The 20,478-nt window shown below is 41.4% G+C and overlaps 1 protein-coding gene across 2 annotated transcripts in view; it reads right to left on the minus strand.

The window, feature by feature from the left end:
- Positions 1–20,478, minus strand: part of DSCAM (DS cell adhesion molecule) — an 802,011-nt gene that overhangs the window by 693,489 nt on the left and 88,044 nt on the right. The window lies entirely within an intron of this gene.

Below are 20,478 nucleotides of genomic sequence, written 5' to 3' on the forward strand. Positions count from 1 at the left end.
TACTGGAGTAGGTTTTATTCATGTTAAATGAATTTCACAATACGGTCATGGCACAGAGAAGGGTCTGCTCTGATATGTACCCCATCCCTCTAAATAGCAATGGTTGATTGTATTTGCTTGATATTTTACATTACAGAAAATAGTCTCTTGTGTTTGAGAAGTTCCCGAATAGGCTTTAAAAATTTTACCAAGCAACTAAGTTAAATTAAAATACACAACAATGTGTAGGTAAACCATGCCAACGCATGAAGTTCTACCTCTTGCTCTCTTCCTAAAGCAAACAGCGGGAAAGAGCTGCAGCAGGGACCCGGAGCCGGTTCTGTAGCCACTTAATTTTAATTACAACTTCTTCTGCCCTTCATTAAAGTCAATCCTGACTGTTGTAATGAATAAACCCTATAATTTCCATGGCAGAAGCTAGCAGGCATTTATGTCTTGCTTAGGAGTCACATGAAGGTGACCCTGGTAGTGTCTTTTGGTTGGCAGGTGCGCGTCCTCTACACAGCGATTCGGGAACCTTGGTTCTTGCCTTTTGCAGACCTCTCATGTACTCTATCCCAGTGTCTCTCAAACTGGAGTTCAATTAGAATCACCTAGAGTGATTGTTCAAAGACAGATTTCAGGGCCCCACCCCAGAGAATCTGATTCAGAAGGTCGGGAATGGGCCTCAGGTTTTGCACATCTCACAAATCACCAAGTGGTACTGATGCTGGAAGTCTGGGGACCACACGTGGAGAACCAAAGCCTTAGAACCAGACAGCAGAGAAGAAAATACAGAGAATTTGGTGGTACTCACAATAATATACCCAGCTGCACATTAGAATCACCTGATGGAGAGTTTGAAAAGTAAAAATCTGGGCCAGGATCCTATTGACAGAGACTCTGATTTATTTGGTCTGGATGGGGCTATAGGGTAATGACACTTTTGAGAAGTATCCAGGTGAATCTCCTGTGCAGCCAGGTAGCTAGAACCTGCTGGTCTAGAAGAACGGTTCTCAAATTTCATTCCTGCTTCACTACCAAGGCCTGGAAGGGACATCATTTTCACTCACCACCCCTCAGCAGGGGCCGGTCACAAGAACAATCCCCCGCAAGGGATGAGGAGATGGAAACCACAGCTTGTGTCTGGGAAGCTGCGGGAGCATGAGTTCTGGTGGGGAGTGTACCGTTTCTGCTAGCGTCCAGTGATGCTTTACAGAGCTGGCTGTCCTTCCTACGCACCTTCATGGATGAACATGTTCCTTTTCTCCAGGTTTTAATGTTGTTATTTTCACTCTGAGGCTAAAGGAGAGGATTGTGGTTCTCCTATCTCTTGTCAGCATTCTGAATTTCAGTCACAGGCAAAGAGGAAAGAGTGGGGGCAATCAAACCTAGACAGGCGACAAGAAGATGGCAGGAGCACAGTCTGCAGCAATGCTGGGAGGGCAGAAGTGGGGGTGGTGCCTTTGAGGACTTGGGCAGAGAAATCCACCTGCTCAGGTAAGGGGCAGCTCAAGAGAGCCTGGTACAGGAAAAGGATGTGTTCTTTGACAACCACGCTTTGTTGTTAGGAATTTAATCTGAGTGTGTTCATTTGCTGGGGTTGCCATGATAAAGAACCACAGATCAGTGGCTTAAACAACTGAAATTTATTTCTTGCCATCCTAGAGACCAAAAGTCTCTAGGTATCTGTAGGATTGGTTCTTCCTGGGGCCGCTCTCCTTCCTGTGTCTTCACAGGGCTGTCTCTGTGTGTGTGTGTTTGTCCTAATCTCTTCTTATAAGGACGCCAGTCAGAATGGATTAGAGCCAAACTTAATCACATTATTTTAACACCCTCACCCCGTTAAAGACTCTATCTCCAAATCTAGTCACATCCTGAGGTACTGGGGATTAGGACTTCAACATAAATTTTTTTTAAGAATTCAGTTCAGTCCACAACCCTGGGGATAAAATGTAGTTTTAACTTCCTCAAATCAGTTAAAACTTACAGAATTAGTCCCCCCCGCCCACCTCCAGCAAATAAAACCTCCTGATTCTGACAGGCAGTTTAGTGTCAGTGGCTTATTTCACTTTAGTTTTCCGAAATGATTTTGAACATTCAGTCCATCATCACAAGTGGAAATGTCCCTCAGAAAAAGCCACCTCTGGATGATGTAGGTACAATTGTTTTTTGCCAACATTTAAACCAAGAGCTACAGCAAACCCTTACTAACTCCTCACCTGGAAACACATGACACCTGCACGTGAACAAAGGAAACGCCTGGAGCTGACAACCCTTTAAAGCAACTGCTAGAATGCGCCTAAAACAGTGCTCTGCAAATTTTGACACAAACTAAACAACTCTTTTGAGGATAAAAAACTCTAAATTTAATACAGAAGTCTTCTTTGAGATTTGAAACTGTGAAGTTTCAAATACAGTTAGCTTTGAGCTGTGCCAATCCAAGAATGCCAGGTTTTACTGCAGCCACTTTGCAAAGCTAAGGGATGATGAAGAGATGATTTGGCCAGAATCTTAAGCCACATATTGAGTCCCTGCCAGAGAAACTAAGGGCAGCCCAGGTAAAGAGGGCAGAGAATTGTCCACAGCATTTGCTGACCCCAGGGGCCCCCACCCCCAGTGTATTTCCCACACATTAGAACCATCGGGAATAAAAAGCTTCTCATTAAAATTCAAATCTTCCATGGAACATCAGGCCTCATTTACATTTGAGTGCAAATTACTTTAATCATATAATTTTCTGCATTCGTTGAGTGCTGCTGTGTATTTCAAGAATGTACAATTTCAGTTTGGAAAAAGTGGGTGGAAGGGAAGTTTAGGATCCGTCTGGATGGAATCAAGGTCTTTGACCCGAGCTAGGCAGGCTAATGACCACAGTCTTTGAGGTGGTAGGGACACTGGGGTGGAGAGGAGGACTCAGAAGGACAGGGAGGATGGCAAGTGTGAAGTGACTAGTTTGAAATGTTGCCTGCAGGCATTCAGATAAGTGGCAACAGTCCCAAAATACATATGCTGTGATTCACAAAGGTATTAGTGGACGTACCGGAAGTTGGTAATGAGGCCAAGCTCAGCAGATCTCAGACTGGTGTTATCCTCCAAGTCTAGGTGAGGCAGCTTACAATCACTCAAGATGATGGACGGTATCTTTGCTAGGTAACTACTGTGTGGCATGCAAAAGGCCCAAGGCTGTTACACTTACACAGAGTTAGTGGGGTCATAGGAATAAGATGAGAACTCTGAGAACTCCAAGGCCCTCCTGTGAAGATTCACCTAAAGTCAGGGCAGAAACAGTGACTAGAAATGGAGAAACGGGATGAACACAAAATAGTGAAAGTGTTTACTCTCTTACTGAAGCACGAGACTCTGACACACTGAAAAGATCAAGTCCGGCTTGGGCAATGATTTGCCTCCTTGGTTTTCTAGTTTTTCAGCTAAAAAAAACTGACAATTAAAAGTGGCTACAGTGAAGTGCGGTTGGACAGAAAGAATAAAACTACATATTTAAAATATACAAAGGGGTCTTCATATCTTTCATATCCACGTGTTAATAAAACATGGGAATGCACATGCACGTGCTCCTGTGGAGCCCCTCCACCAGCTGTCTACAGCTAAGAGCCCTGCGGGAGCCTATCTTCTCTGCTATCTTCCAGAACCGCAGTTCTCAAAACATGGTTCCCCATACCAGCAGCATCAACCTTACCTGGGTAATTACGAGAAATGCAGTATCTCAGGGGGTGAGGAGGTTGCGGAGGGATAACATGGGGAGAAATGCCAGATATAGGTGATGGGGGGATGGAGGCAGCAAACCATCTTGCCATTTATGTACCTATGCAACAATCCCACATGATCTGTGCATGTACTCCAGAACCTTAAAAAAAGAAAGAAAGAAAGAAAGAAATGCAATATCTCAGCCCCCAACCTCAGAGTGACGGCCTTAGAAAACACACCTGTGTGTTTAACAAGCCTACTGGGTAATTTTAATGCATGAAATTTGAGAACTACTCTTCTAGACCAGCAGGTTCTAGTTACCTGGCTGCACAATAGATTCACCTGGATACTTCTTAAAAGAGTTATAACACTATAGCCCCATCTAGACCAAATAAATCAGACTCTCTGTCAATAGGGTCCAGGCCCAGAGTTTTGTTTTTCAAACTCTCCATCAGGTGATTCTAACGTGCAGCTGGGTATACTATTGTGAGTACCACCAGATGAGGAGTTACTTAGCGGTTTCTGTATTGACTATCCCCATATATTCATTCCTTCGTTTCCTTAAATGAGAATGTCTACTGCATGCCGAGAACTGGGGTAGGTGCTGAGGATACAAGATAGATACAGACCACACATTTCTAGAGTTTGTAGTCTGGTGGCCATCAGAAAAGCCCACCATGTACAGCCACACAGGTTGTGCGCTGGCCAACTTCAGTGGGCACCCTTCCTATCTGTATGTACAACCTGGACAGTCACATGTGACATCTGAAGTTGAAGTCCAAGGTACTCTTGACATTTTAAGATGGAGAATATATAATTCCAAGCAGCGTTCGCCTCTATCACCGGCACTGCCACAGCCTTAACAGGCTGTCCCAGCAGAACTAGGGACAGTGAATTGATTTCTGATTACTTCCCTATGTATAACCACTACATATATTAATTAATGAGGGATAGCATTTGGAATATGACCTTCCTGAGCCTGTGTCGTCTTTTTTTGTAACGAACTGTTACCAATAGAATATGTTTGCATTTTAATGTCGTCCCATTTGCCTATTTTTGATTTTGTTGTTTGTACTTTTGGTGTTATACCTGTGAAGTTTTTGCCAAGACCAACATCATGAGCTTTTCGTCTGTATATTGTTCTAGGAGTTTTACAGTTTCAGATCTTACATTTAAATCTAATCTATTTTGTGTTTATTTTTGAGTGTGATGTAAGACAAGGTGCTGTTGTTTGGGTATGGTTTGTCTCCACCAAAACTCATGGTCAAATGTAATCCTCAGTGTGCTGGTGCTGGGAGGGGACCCTAGTGGTGATCTCAGGGGTTTGGGTTCTGGGGGCAAATCTCTCATGAATGGCTCAGTGCTATTCTTGCAGTACTGAGTTCTCAATCTTGTGAAATTAAATTAGTTCTCATGCGACTGAATTAATTCTCACAAGACTGGATTAGTTCCCATAAGAGTGAGTTGTTATGAAACTAGACGCTCCTCAGTTTCCTCTTCTTCATATGTCTTCACTTTCCATTTGAACTTCTCTGCCATGCTGTGATGAGGCACAAATACCCTCACCAGAAGCCACAGCCATGTTCTTGAACTTCTCGGCTTACAGGACCATGAGCGAAATAAACCTCTTTTCTTTATAAGTTATTCAGTCTCAGGTGTTCCTTTATAGCAGCACAAAATGGACTTAAAACAAGGGTCTAATTTCATTATTTTGCAATGTGATAACCAATTTTCCTTAGAATCATTTGTTGAAGAGATTGTGCTTTCTCTGGTGTGCATTCTTGGCATCCTTGCCAAAGATCAGTTGACCATATCAGCGTGGGTTTGTTTCTGAGCCCTCTATTCTGCTCCATTGGTCTATACATCTGTCTTTATGCCAGTAGCATACTGCTTTCATTACCGTAGCTTTGTAATATATTTTTAAATGAGTAAATGTGATGACCCCTCGTTTTTTCTTCTTTTCCAAGATTGATTTGGCTACTCAGCGTCCTTTGTGGTTCTATATGAATCTTATATTATTTTTTTTTTATCTCTGGGGGAAACATCACTGAAATTTTCATAGATATATTAGCAACTTTTTGCTGCTATCACAAAATACTATAGACTGAGTAATTTATAAAAAAAGAAATTTATTTTCTCACAGGTCTAGATCTGGGAAGTGCAACATCAAGGTGTCAGCAGGTTTGGTTGTCTGATGAGAGCTGCTGTCTCTTTCCATGATGGCAGCTTGTTACTGCATCTGCTGGAAGGGAGAAATGTATCCTCACCCAGCAGAAGGTTGAAGTGAGAATGAGCTGCATGCTGCTTAAAGTCTGTTTCATTTTATTTTATTTTTTTGAAACAGGACCTCTTTCTGTCACCCAGGATTCTAGGCTTGAGTACAGTGGCATGATATCAGCTCACTGCAGCCTTGACCTCCTGGGCTCAAGCCACCCTCCTACCTCAGCCTCCCTAGCAGCATGAACTACAGGTGTGCACCACCCTGTCTGGCTAATTTTTGTGATTTTTTATGGAGATGAGGCCTCGCTATGTTGCCTAGACTGGTCTCGAACTCCTAGACTCAAGTAATCCTCCTGCCTTAGCCTCCCAAAATGCTGAGATTAAAGGCAAGAGCCACTTCACACAGCCTGAAATCTCTCTTGTAAGAACCTTAATCCCACTCACAAGGTGAGGAGCCCTTATGACCTAATCAGCTCTTAAAGGCCCCACATCGCAATACCATCACATCAACCATTAGGTTTGGACACCTGAAGTTTGGAAGGGACACCACAGCAATAGGGATTGCACTGAATATGTATATCATCCTAGATTGTATGGACCTTTTAACAATGTTAAGTTTTTCAATCCATGAACGCAAAATGTCTTTATAATTATTTGTATCTTCAATTTTTGTCATCAATATTTTGCAGTTTTCAGTACCCAAGTCTTTCACCTTTAGTTAAAGTTATTCCTAAAGCATTTTATTCTTTTTGAGGCTATTGTAAATGGCACTGTTTTTCTAATTTCCTTTTCAGGCTGCTCATTGTTGGTAGAGCTCGTAGGAATGTAGCTCATTTCCTATTTTCTTTTTCTGGTAGCTCATTATTGGTGTAGCTCATAGAAATGCAACTAATTTTTGTATGCTGATTTTTTGTATCCTGCAACTTTACTGAATTTGTTTAAGATGGCAAAAGGGGCCAGGAGCCAGTGAATATGAGGAGCACCACTTTAGAGCTGGAGAATCCAAGAGAAAGGCTTCTCTTCTACAGACTTTGAAAGGACATGGTTCTGACACACTGACTTTGATCCAGTGAGGCTGATTTTGCAGTTCTGATCTTCAGAGACATAAGAGAATAAATGTATGCTGTTTTATTATTTATTTATTTATTTATTTTGAGACGGAGTTTTGCTCTTGTTACCCAGGCTGGAGTGCAATGGCGCGATCTTGGCTCACTGCAACCTCCGCCTCCTGGGTTCAGGCAATTCTCCTGCCTCAGCTTCCTGAGTAGCTGGGATGTATGCTGTTTTAAACCAGCACATTTGTGATAGTTTATTACAGTAGCAATATAAAACTAATACACTTAAGTATACATGAATAAAGAAAATCCAGAAAATAGAGGTTGGGGAAAGCAGATAAGGGCAGCTGAAATTTCATGTTCTCCCCTTAGTGGGCTAGGGTGTGTGCTGGTTAATTCACATGGATCAGGTCCTATCCTTACAACAGTCGTGTGAGAAAGGTGACGTCATTGTCGTCATCGTCACCAGATTCATTGTCACTGCTACTGCCATCATCACTGTCATGATCAGCGTTGCCGTTGTCGATATCATCATCATCCTTTTAATCCACATTTTCATCATTATTTTAAAGACGAGGAAATAAAATTACCAAAAATTTTATTTCTGGTATCCTCTAATCAACCACCTGGCAAGCGGTAGTCAGAGTTTGAACACCTCTGTCCCAAAAGTATAATTTCCAATAGATATTTTTCACTAAACAAACTTACACTTACACTCACTTTACTGAAGAAGGCTTCTGCATTGAGCAATAACATTCTACCCTAATTGGAGTTCAGAAGGCTTTCATTTCATGATCTTCATGGCCTGAAAACCAGAGTGGCTAAAGCAACCACTTTGAAGAGCTACAGAACAGATTTTCCTGATGGCAACTAGCACAAAGCAGTCTATCCCACAAATGAACGCAGCAGTGCTCCTACAGACGCAGTTCATATAGAGATTTGCATGGTAAAAGATAACGAATAGACTCCCCATTCAATACCATCTTGCCCAAAATAAATTGTTTCTGCATCATCAACTCCTGGCAACAACTTTGCTATATCTGAATTGTCGTTTCTCACAATAATGGACTTTTATCCCACTTGGGGCCTGTCACCTGGAAAATATAAGGTCTTTACAAGGTCCCAAAAAATGAGAAAATGTTCTCCAAAAATTATATTTTTTTCTGTGCTTATTCCCCACTCTGACATAATACAAGAAGTTAACCTGCTAGAGATGTTGAATTTCACACCCCAAAACATGCAGTAAGGATCTGCTTATACTAGAAGGGAAAACAATCAAATGTGTATTTTAAAAAATTAAAATTTGAAATAAAATGTATTTTTTAAAATGTTTTTGTAATACAAGTGTGTTATTCAGATACCACGTTTCTATCTGGTCAAAAGTTCTCAGGATCTTTCACAAGACTTGCTCTAAGGAGTTATCCCTATTACTTCTGAAAAATTTTCTTCATTCTCATGATGTAAATAGGTCAGTGTTTCTTATATTCAAATCTAGTGACCAATAGATCTAAATGAAATTCTAGAAAAAGTAACAGTAATTATTAAAGAGTGACTTGAGCAAGATTGCAGAATAGAAGACACCTGGTATTATTTCCGTCACAAACACACAATTGGAAACTAATAAAAGACAAGAATACCACCCTGAATTTACCAGAACTTGGGGATAAGTGGAAAAACCCAGTAGGCCATAATAACTAAGAAAAATGGTCATTTCAGACTGTGCCACTCTCTTCCCCAGGCTTGTATAATGCCACTCACAGAGAACTGCCACAGACTCAGGTGGGAAGATAGAATTGGAGGTTGATGTTTGATTCCTTTACTAGTCTGGGAATCTTCAATGAAAGCCCACTCACGTCTCATCCCATAGGAACCACTGGGAGAGCTAGGAGGGCTGAACCATCTGAAGTGAACTGGGGACAAAAAGTTGGGGAGCTGATCACTTGGTGCTGGAATCTTGGAGCCCCAATAAGCAGGGATGCAGATGCCATGCTGAGGAGACTGGCCAGCACTATAGTGTTGCAGGAAGCATGATGTGCAGGAAGGTCTGAATCCCTGGCCAGACTTCCCACAAAGCTCAGGTGCTTATGTGAAGTCTTCCCCTGATCTGGAAACAACTGAGTTTGGAAATTAAGTTTCAGTACTTATTTAAGTCCTTCCTAGACCAGGAAACAATAATAGGGCAGCTATTTAGTTCTAGTCCAGTGTTTAAGTTCCAGTGCTTGCTGCTTGCTATAAGTGTTCCCTGGACTGGGGAAACAATGGCAGGGGAGCGACTAAGTTCCAATATTAAGTAGTACAGGTCTAACACTAGTACCGCCACCAGCAAAAGTTGGAAAAATGGCTGTTTCCTCAAATGTACAGGCATCATCATGAAAGACGCAAGAATTGTAAACAAACAAACAAACAAAAAAGCCCAGGGAAATACAATGCCACCAAAAGAAACAAGCAAAGCTCCAGTCATGGACTCAGAAGAATTGACTATCTATCAAATGTCTGACAAAGAATTCAGAATAATCCTCTTTAACTTCAGGAACTCACTAGAAAATGCAGTGTAATTTAGAAAAAAAAAACTGAGAAATTTGACAAGTAAATAGAAATGATTTTTTTAAATCCAAAGAGGAATCCTAGGAATAAAGAATACAATAACTGAACTTATTGAAATTTACGAAAAAGCTTATTAGAAATCTTCAATAGCAGATTTAATCAGACAGAGTAAAGAATCTGAAACGTCAAAGAAGAACATACACAATTACACAATCAGAGGAGAAAAACAGAACAATGTTAAAAAAAAAAGATTCCAAACAAATGGAAGAAAAAAAAGCAGAAATAGCTATGCTTATATCAGATAAAATGGACTCTAGGTAAAGAACGGTAAAATGAACAAAAAGACGGCTATATAACAAGGGGACCAGTACCGAAAGAGAATAATACAATTGTAAATATGTATGCACTCAACACTGGGACTCTCAAATATGTAAGGAAAACATTAATAGACCTAAGAGGTCTATAGATTGACTATAATATAATATAGTAAGTGTAGAAAACTTTAATATCCCCACTTCCAGCAATCAAAACTTTTCCAGACAAAAACCAATAAAGAAACATTGGAGTTAAACAGCCCTTTAGATCAAATGCATCTAACAGACATTTACAGAACCTTCCACTGAATAGATTCAGAATACATGTTTTTCTCAACAAGACATGGTATTTTCTCCAGGATAGATTATGAAAGTCACAAAACAAGTCCTTTTTTAAAAATCAAAATCATTTTCTGACCACCATGGAATAAAACTAAAAATCAGTAACAGAAGAAATGTTGGAAACTGTAAAGTTCATGGAAATTAAGCAACATGCTCCTGAGCAATAAGAGGGTCAGTGAAGAAATTAAAAATAAAATTCAAAAATTTCTCAATGCAAATGAAAATGTGCATACAAGATACCAAAACCTGTGGGATACAGCAAAAGCCGTTCTAAGACTTTGGGAGGCCGAGGCGGGTGGATCACGGGGTCAGGAGATTGAGACCATCTGGGTCAACATGGTGAAACCCCGTCTCTACTAAAAATACAAAAAATTAGCTGGGCATGGTGGCGCGTGCCTGTAATCCCAGCTACTCGGGAGGCTGAGGCATGAGAATTGCCTGAACCCAGGAGGCGGAGGTTGCGGTGAGCAGAGATCGCGCCATTGCACTCCAGCCTGGGTAGCAAGAGCGAAACTCTGTCTCAAAAAAAAAAAAAAAAAAAATTCCTACATCAAAAATCTAGAATGATCTCAAATAAACTATCTAATATCATACCTCGAGAAATTAGGAAAACAAGGACAAACTGAACCCCAAGTTAGAAGGGAAAAAATAACAAAATCAGAGCAGAAATAAACGAAATAGAGATTTTTAAAACAATACAAAAGATCAAGAAAACAAGGAGGTATTTTTGTTTAAATAAAATGAAAATCAATAAACCTAAGCTACACTTACTAAGGAAAAGGAGAGAGGACTCAAAATCAGAGAAGAAAAGGAAACATTACAACGGATATTACAGAAATGTAAAGGACTGTAAGAGGCTATCATAAATGTCTATGTGCCAAGAAATTGGAAAATCTAGAAGAAATGAATAAAGTTTGAACACACACAACCTACCCAGAGTAAACCATGGAGAAATAGAAAACCATAATAGACCAATAATGAATAACCAGATTCAAGCAGCAGTAAAAAATCTCCCATTCAGAAAAATCCCAGGACTTAATGGTGTCAGTAACTATACACCTATAGGCCAATATTCCTGTTGAACACAGATGCAAAAAATCCTCCAGAAAATGCTAGCAACTGAATTCAACAATGAATGAAAAAGATAATTCACCATGATCAAGTGGGATTCATCACAGAGATGCAAAAATGATTCAACATACACATATCAATAAACATTATATTACCACATTAACAGAATCAAGGCCAGACCCATATGATAATTTCAATAGATGCTTAAAAAACATTTGATAAAATTCAATTTCTTCATGATAAAAATCCTTCAAAAATTGGGTATAAAAAGAACATACCTCAATTCAATAAGGGCTCTATATGGCAAATCCACAGAGAACATCATACTGAGCAGGAAAAAGCTGAAAACTTTATTTCTAAGATGTAGAACAAGACATAAATACCCACTTTCACCACTTTTATTCAACAAAGCACTGAAGATTCTGTCCAGAGTAATTAGGCAAGGGAAAGAAAGAAAAGGCATCCAAATTAAGAAAAGAGGGAGTCAAATTGCTACTCTTTGCAGGCAACATAATCACAGATAGAGAAAAGCCTAAAGACTCCAGCAAAAAAAAAAGTATATATAAGACATTTATATATATATAAATGTACATATGACATTTATATATATATGACATATATAAAAATGTCTACATCTTAGAAATAATATATATATTATTAGTGTTAATATATATATTAGAAATAAATGAATTTCATAAAGTTGCAGGATACAAAATTAACATATAAAAATCATCAGTGTTTGCTATATGCCAATAGCAAACTATTTGAAACTGAAATTGAAAAAGCAATTTCATGCACAATAGTTTCAAGATATAAATAAGGTACCTATAAATAAACTTAACCAAGAAGGTGAAAAATCCCTACAATGAAAACTATAAAATGCTGATGAAAATTGAAGAGGACACAAAATTTAGAAAGACATTCCATGTTCATGGATTGAAATAATTAATGTAAAAATATCCATATTACCCAAAGTGATCTACAGATAGAGATTTGCAATCTCTATCAAAATCTCAATGACATTCCTCACTGAAATAGAAATAACAATCCTAAATTTCATATGGAAATGCAAAAGATCCTGGATATCTAAAGCAATCTTCAGCAAAAAGAACAAAGCTGGAGGCATCACTCTATCTGAAGAAAATATACTGCATAGCTATAGTATCCAAACAGAGTGATACCAGCATAAAAACAGATACATGGATGAATGCAACAAAATAGGGAACCTAGAAATAAATCTATGTATTTACATCCAAATGATTTTCAACAAAGTTGCCAAAAGTACTCACTGGGGAAAGGACAGTATCCACAATAAATGGTTCTGGGAAGCTGGATATCCACATGCAGAATAATGTAACTAGATCACTATCTCCATATTCAAAACTCAACTCAAAAAAAGACTAGTGGCTTAAGTGTTAGCACCATAACTATGAAACTACTAGAAGAAAACAGAGAGAAAATGCTTCATGGAGTGGGGGAAGGATTTTTTTTTTTAAATAAAACCTCAAAAGCACATGCCAGAAGAGAAAAAATAGACAAATGGAATTACAGCAAATTAAAAATCTTCTGCACAGCAAAGGAAACAATCAACAGATTGAAGAGACAACTTACAGAATGGGAAAAATACTATTTGCACACTATGCATGTAACAAGTACTCAATATCCAGAATATATAAGGATATATATCAGTCTCCTTTGCTGGTTCCTACTTCCTGATTTCTGGGTTTTGAAGTGTCCCTGCACATGGTCCCTGGACCTTCTTTCTCCCCCACTTCCTTTCTCCGTTTAATCTCACCTATTCCGAAGGTTTTTAGCATGATCTCCAGGCTGGCAGCTCCAACATTCCCACTTCTCACCCAGACCTCTTATCTAAACTCCGAACTTCTACACACAACTGCCTGCTCACATCTGCACCAGGATGTTGAATTTGCATCAGAAACTGAACTCTCTTCTTACTTAGCCCCTGATCTTCTCTCCCTGCCCTCTCTGTTTCACCATCTCAATGAGCAGTTACCTCTGCCATTCTAACTGCTCAGGCTAGAGTCCTTGATTCCTCACGTTTTCTGTCACTGCAAATTCGACCCATCAGAAAATCATACGCTCAGCCTTTGCGATGCACCCAGCACACTGTCCCTTTCCCCATTTTCACGCCATCTCTCATTAGCATGACTGCAATGACTCCTACTTGGTGTAGGAGTCTCCCTTCCCCTTCAGGTCTATGCACAACACAATAGCCAGATAAATCTTGTTAAAGTTTAAGTCATATAATGCCACCCTGTTCAAAAATCTCCAACATCTTCTCTGTCCCCATCTCCCATTCCTGTCCCTCCCTTGCTAACCCTGCTCTTGTTACACAGGCTGCTGCAGGTTCTTGGTGTTTGCTCTGCCTGAAAATTCCCCTTCCACCCCCGCTGACATCCCCAGGACTCTATCACCTCGTTTAGGTTTTCACTCAAGTGTCCCTTCTCTGCGAGACCCACTCAAGCCTTTCTACCTGAAACTCCACATCTCCCTTAAAATTATTCTTAACTGCTTCAGTTTTTTTTCTTTGCATGAATTACGATCTACTAGTCTACATATTCATTTATCTGATTTATTGCTCTCCCCCACTCACTAGAATAAAGCTACCTTAAGATGAAGGCTTCTGCCTGTTTGGTTCACTCTGTATCCCTAGCAGCCAGAACCCATGTGTGTCACTCAGTATTTGCCTCAAAAATTTATTTGTTGAATAAATGAACAAACTACACACATCATCACGGATAAATCTCAAAGCAATAATGTTGGGAACAAAGCTAGTCCCAGAAGAACTCTTCCTCTGCGATTCTAATTACATAAAGTTCAAGAGCATGCACATCTTAGCGAAACCTTACTTAAGGCTACAAACATATGTGGGACAACTACAAAGAACATTGAGGATTAGTTAACGAAGAGTTCAGGAGAGGGGTTCCTTCTGTGGGGTGGGGTGGGATGTCATTGGAGAGGAACACACAGGGGACTTTTCAGGGACACTCTTCTATTTCTTAAGTGGAGTTCTATTCATGTTATATTTTGTGTAAAAAAAATTTAAGTTGCATTTTTAAAAGACAAAGTTACCTTTAAAAAAATTATTTAAGCATTGCAGATTGCATCACCTCCCTGTAATCCAACATTCCTAATATAAATGACTCCATCCTCATCTCCTCTGACACCGATCCGATGCTTCTGTTCTGTTTAACTACTGCATTACCAACTCACTGTGCGGGAAATTCACACTATTTGTCGTTAGCTGCCCAGCTGGATGGCAAAACTCATCCCAATTGACAACCCTCCAAGAAGAATCAAAACAAGAATAAAATGCAGGTCGTCTCTTATTTTGCACCCCTGACGGCACTTTGTACACAGTAATAATGATTAAAAAAATCATCTACCAATTAACTACATAAACCACATGGTTTTGTTATACTGTAAAGGTTTGTATCCAGAAAGAAGGCTCCTGAAGACTCTGTCAAGAGTGGGTGTTTCTTTTCTGCTGTAACCTCTCCTTTTCTCAAAAGCCAGCTCAGCTCTTCCTCCTGACTGAGCACAGCTGGGGCCCTCTCCTAGGATGGCTTAATGAGATGGGGCTCTCCCTCTGGCATGGACTTCCTTAAACATTCCTGCAGTCGAACACTGCTTCAAGAGGCAGGGAACGTGTTAAATGCTTTTCCTTAGTAGACTGACCTGTGTCTCCACCAATATCTGACAGTTTGGCAAGAAGACCACCAAGATTTGAGGCAATATGTGATAAAATATGCAGTTATTTAAAAAATAGTTTTGGTGCAGGGACTCATGCCTATAATCTTAGATACTGGGAAGGCTGAGGCGGGAGTACCTGAGCCCAGGAGTTTGAGGTCACCGTGAGCCACGACTGCATTACTGTACTCCAGCCTGGGCATCAGAGCAAGGCCCTATTCAGCAATAACAGTGACAACACAGATACTGTTCTAGAGCTGGATAAGAATGCAGATGTTCAAAGGAAGCCCTGAAAATAAAGCTCAATTGTAGACAGCAGGAAGTAAGGAAGCACAACAGAAAGGAAAGAAGGAGAGAGGGGGAGAAGGAAAGAGGAAAGCAAGGAGGAAAGGAGAGTGAAACGTTCTCTAGTATATCCCCAGCAATGTTTACATAATAGATACTCAATGAGCATTTGTGAATGAATGAATGAAGTAATAGATGAAATAGATGTGACGCAAGGGGAGAAAATATGGACTTACATCTCTAACACCCTGGCACGTAGCCGGCACGTAACCTGCACCTGAGCGTAGACAACAGGCCCCTCAGCCTCCACCACGTGAGAGCTCAGGGAGCCCAGCCCCTTTTTTCTATCACCTCAATGCCAGATTTGTTCCATTTTGGACACCAGCTTATCTGTGTTCCTGCAACCTAGAGGTGCGTGATGAACATACTGTTGTTGTTTTTTTAAAATTTAATACATGTTTGGGGAGGATTCATCTGCAAGGATTCATCCAATTTAGTATATCAGGTGGTTTTCCTTGGTCTGTTAGTTCCCAGAATATGACCTCATTCCACGGAAAATCTGGTTGTCCATGGTTAGTCTAATGTGGTGACACAAAATGGAAATCCTTAAAACTGAAGAAAGCATTGCAATCATTTAATAAAGACAGTGACACTAAAACATCATGAATCGTGGATTAGGAAATCAATTTGTAATGAAGAAACATTTAGTATGGGAGAAGGGAGTAAATTCTCTACAGAAAGTGAAGCAACACATTTATACAAAGGATCAACATAAAATGAACACATCTTTAGACCAATATTATACTGAATTTAAACCATATGCACTGGTAAGAAATACACTAATCTATTTCCAGACTAATTGGATTGCTGGTTGCACATTTCTATTAGAGTAGCCAGAGGTAGCACTTCAAACTGGTGACATAATTGCTTTTAAACAACCTTTAGATGAGTCCAGTCATCTTAAATGTCCGATTTAGCTCCCTTTCCTATTGTAGAAATTGTGCTATAGATCAGCCTAATGGAGGAGCCACACCTTATAGGCAAACAGGGGACAATTAAAAGAGTCAAGAAGTAAAAAGCAAAAAATGACGTTTTGTAGAATGAATGAAGACAAACAAAAATCTCAACTGCGGGTAGAGTAGAGCTGGCCCTTGTTACCGTCACAGTGCGAGGTTCTGCAGCTGGCTGGCTTCATGACCTTGAGCTTCCACTTAACCTGTCCACACTTCCAGTTTCCATCTGCAAATTGAAGGGGGTTGTGCCAGTGTTTGACATTTCTTTTCCATTGCTATGGGCAGTGAATCTATGAATATGACAGTGACAACAATGGAAAGAAACAGTGATGAGGTCTTTTGTCCTCAGACCAGTTCCTCGTCTCATGTTCAGATTCCGCTGGTGGGAGAAACAGCACACCAGACACTCGAACCCATCCTCCGTGTTTCTGCCTGCTCTGCCACTATTTGAGTCCTCCTGATTTTACCAGCCCCCACTCTTGTTCACCCAGGCCCAGGACCCCAATGACAGTCTCCTTTCTATTTTCTGCTAAACATGATTTCCCTACACACAACCGGTGCAATACCTTTGACATATTAAATGTGTCTACCTTCAGAATCCCCTAGAAGACGACTGAAGGATTCAAGCGAAAGTGGTTTATTTGAAGTAGCCAGTTTCAATAAACAGGCTGGAAAGGAGGCCAGTGAACAACAAAAGGAAGACAGCCAATGAAGAGGAATTATAGCAAGTCGCCACCACAAGCAGTGGCAGCCTCATCTCTCGGAGACACTGAGAACCAGAGCAGGACCCTGCCTCAGTTACTCTTCCTGAAAGCCTAGCTAGCTGAGGTTTACATCACCAACTCCTGGCTGTCACTGGCTCAGGCCTCTCTTAGGAGTCAATCTCAGGTACTTTCACCTGCCAAAGAGAGTCCTTAGGTGAAGTGTTGCTATTGGACTTCTGGAAGTGCTGCCAGGAAATGGTAAGGAGGCCAGATGATCCAGGCAGGCACCAACAGTGCCTGCGACAACACCGCACATTATTTTTCCTAATTGTCCTGTGTCTCCTTCACACACTGAGTTGGTGGCAGTTGCTGCAAAGACAGACACAGCCTAAAATAGAGTCACGGTTTTGCTCTGAGTTTCTGATTTGTTTCTCAAGTCTATGGTAAACAGTCAATTTGAAAGTCTGAATGTATAGGACAATTGGGAGGGAAAAGGGTTTTCTGGATTCCCACAGCCTCCTTCTGTATTGAGAGAGAACAAAGCTTAGGGGTCAGATGGTGGAGTTTTGCCACAAGATATGGTGTGAAGAAGACTTAGAATATGGCTGAGGACAGAGTTCCCACAAAATAGAAGAGGAAGGGAAGGGATGCAGGGGGCAGGACATGGAGAGATTTAGGGGATAAGGATGAGGTTAGGATGTTGCCTGGCGGGGCAGGCTTGGTGGCTCAAGCCTGTAATCCCAGCACTCTGGGAGGCCAAGGTGGGCAGATCACAAGGTCAAGAATTCGAGACCAGCCTGACCAACATAGTGAAACCCTGTCTCTACTAAAAATACAAAACTTAGCTGGGCATGGTGGCACATGCCTGTAATCCCAGCTACTTGGGAGGCTGAGGCAGGAGAATTGCTTGAACTGGGGAGGTGGAGGTTACAGTGAGCTGAGCTGGCACCTCTGCAATCCAGCCTGGGTAACATAGCAAGACTCTGTCCCCTGCCCTGCCAAAAATATAAAAAGGGATGTGGCCTGGGTTCTTGAGAGGCATCTTAGCTTTGTGGGTGGGGGTGGTTTGAGGTGATAGAAACTCTAGATTTGTGGGGGTGGGGCAAAGGAGAGGGATGGTCTCCCCTACTCTGAGAGGCCACACCAGAGTAAAAATAGTAGAATAAAAAGATAAGGCAGAGAGCAGGACTGAGATAGCACCCCGCCCCCATGGTGTAGGTGAATTGTGTAGGGAGACCAAAGTTCCTTGTTGTGACTCTAAGAGCAAAACGAGATGCTCGTGCAGCTCCTTGAAGTGAGATATCCAGACAGCTTCTATGGCGGACAATTTGCAAACATGGCTGCAATTAATTATCTCATCCTTCATGCATGTCCTTCGCAATGTGACTTCCCTGCTGCCCTGACTTTTCTACTCCTAGAATCTGGCGTTGGCCATGGAGCTGGCTTTAGTCACAGGAATACTGGCAGATGTGATGCAAGAAGTTTGAAATTAATTTTAATTAATTTAATTAATTGATTGATTAAAGCAGATAGCACTTATTTAGCACTCGCTCAGTGCATGTCACTGTATATGGTTTGGATACGTGGTCCTGCCCAAATCCCATGTTGAAATGTCATTTCCAGTGTTGAAGGTGGGGTCTGGAGGGGGGTGATTGAATCATGGGGGCGGATTTCTCATGAACAGTTTAGTCCCATCCTCTTGGTTCCATCCTCATGATAATGAGTGAGTTCTTGCGAGATCTGGTCATTTAAAAGTGTGTGGCACTTCCCCACTCTCTTCCTCCCTCCTGCTCTGGCCACAGGTGCTGCCTACTCCCTCTCTGCCTCCTACCACGATTCTAAGCTTCCTGAGGCCTCCCCAGAAGCTGAGAAGATGCCAGCATCATGCTTCTTGCATAGCCTACAGAATCATGAGCCAATTAAACCTCTTTTCTTCATAAACTACCCAGTCTCAGTTATTTTTGTTTTTTTTTGAGACAGAGTCTCACTCTGTCACACAGGATGGAGTGCAATGGCATGATCTCAGCTCACTGCAACCTCTGCCTCCCAGGTTCAGATGATTCTCCTGCCTCAGTCTCCTGAGTAGCTGGGATTACAGGCCCCTGCCACCATGCCCAGCTAATTTTTGTGTTTTTAGTAGAGGTGGAGTCTCATCAGGCTGGTCTTGAGTTCCTGACCTCAAGTGATCCGCCCACCTCAGCCTCCCAAAGTACTGGGATTACAGGAGTGAACCATCGTGCCCAGTCCAGGTATTTCTTTATGGCAATGCAAGAATAGACTAATACACTGTACTAAACTCATATTTTAGCTTCTTTTATCCTATAACTCACAGCCACAGGAGGGAGCTATTATTATTATTTTATAAATGAGGAAGCAAGCTGAGGCACAGAAAGGTTGGTCAAAGGTCATACAGTTTGCATGTCTTGGAGTAGCAGTATTGCAGGCCAGGCAATATAACTCCCTAATCTGTGCAATTCATCTCTGGAACATTTATAATTCACTCCATAAGGAAGATTACCTATCAAATGGTCATGTGTATACATTGTCACTCTTGAAGATCATGTCACTCAGCTTCTGTGGTAGACTATTTGCAAAAACATGGCTGTAATAAATTCCCCATTCCTCATGCATGTCCTGTGCAATGTGACTTTGCTGCTCCCCTGACTTTTCTACTTCTTGAATCTGTGGTTGGCCACGCAACTTGCTTTAGTCACGGGAATACTGCCAGATGTGACACAAGCAGTTGGGAAGGGCACATGCATTGCGGCTTGCTGGGACCTGGGTCCACCACCCATGTACTAGGCTGGACTAGTCCTGGGGCACAGTTGTGCCTGCCATCCCATCTGAAGCACAGATACATAAGAGAGTCAAGAGCAAGCCTCTCCGTGCTAGAAGAGCTACACAGCTGCCCCCACAGAATCATGACAAATCTTAAATGTTTCCCACTTTGATTCACTAAGTTTTGGCATCAAGTCTTGATTGAGGCCTCCCTATGTCTGAAGTACTGTTTTATGTGGGGGAATGCACAAATATCCATCACAGTGGACAGAATTAGTTTCCCCTAAAAGATAAGTTCAAGTCCTAACCCCCAGTACCCATGGATGTGACCTTGCTTGGGAATAAGAACCTGTAGATGTCATCAAATTCAGACAAGGTCATACCAGATTACGATGATCTCTAACTCAATGACTGGTGCCCTTATGAGAAGAGGAAAATCTGGACGAAGACCCAGAGAGGCAGAGACAGATCCACAGGGAAAACTCGTATGATCGACAGAGACAGGGACCGAGAAGGCAGCCACCAGCAGCTGCAGAGAGACGCACAGCAGACCCCTGCTCAGAGCCTCAGAAGGCAACCACCACGCCCACATCCTGACTTTAGATTTCTGGTCTCTGGAACTACGATGCAATCAATTCCTTCTGTTTTAGGCCACCCACTGTGTGGCACTTCGTTGTGGCTGTCCTAGGACGTTCATATGTATTATGAGAGATGCAGAAAAGGGGACTGGGAAAAAAAGAGGAACACAGAATAT

This window comes from Callithrix jacchus, chromosome 21 (genome assembly GCF_049354715.1).
Source record: "Callithrix jacchus isolate 240 chromosome 21, calJac240_pri, whole genome shotgun sequence".
In the NCBI taxonomy this organism is placed as follows: Eukaryota; Metazoa; Chordata; class Mammalia; order Primates; family Cebidae; genus Callithrix; species Callithrix jacchus.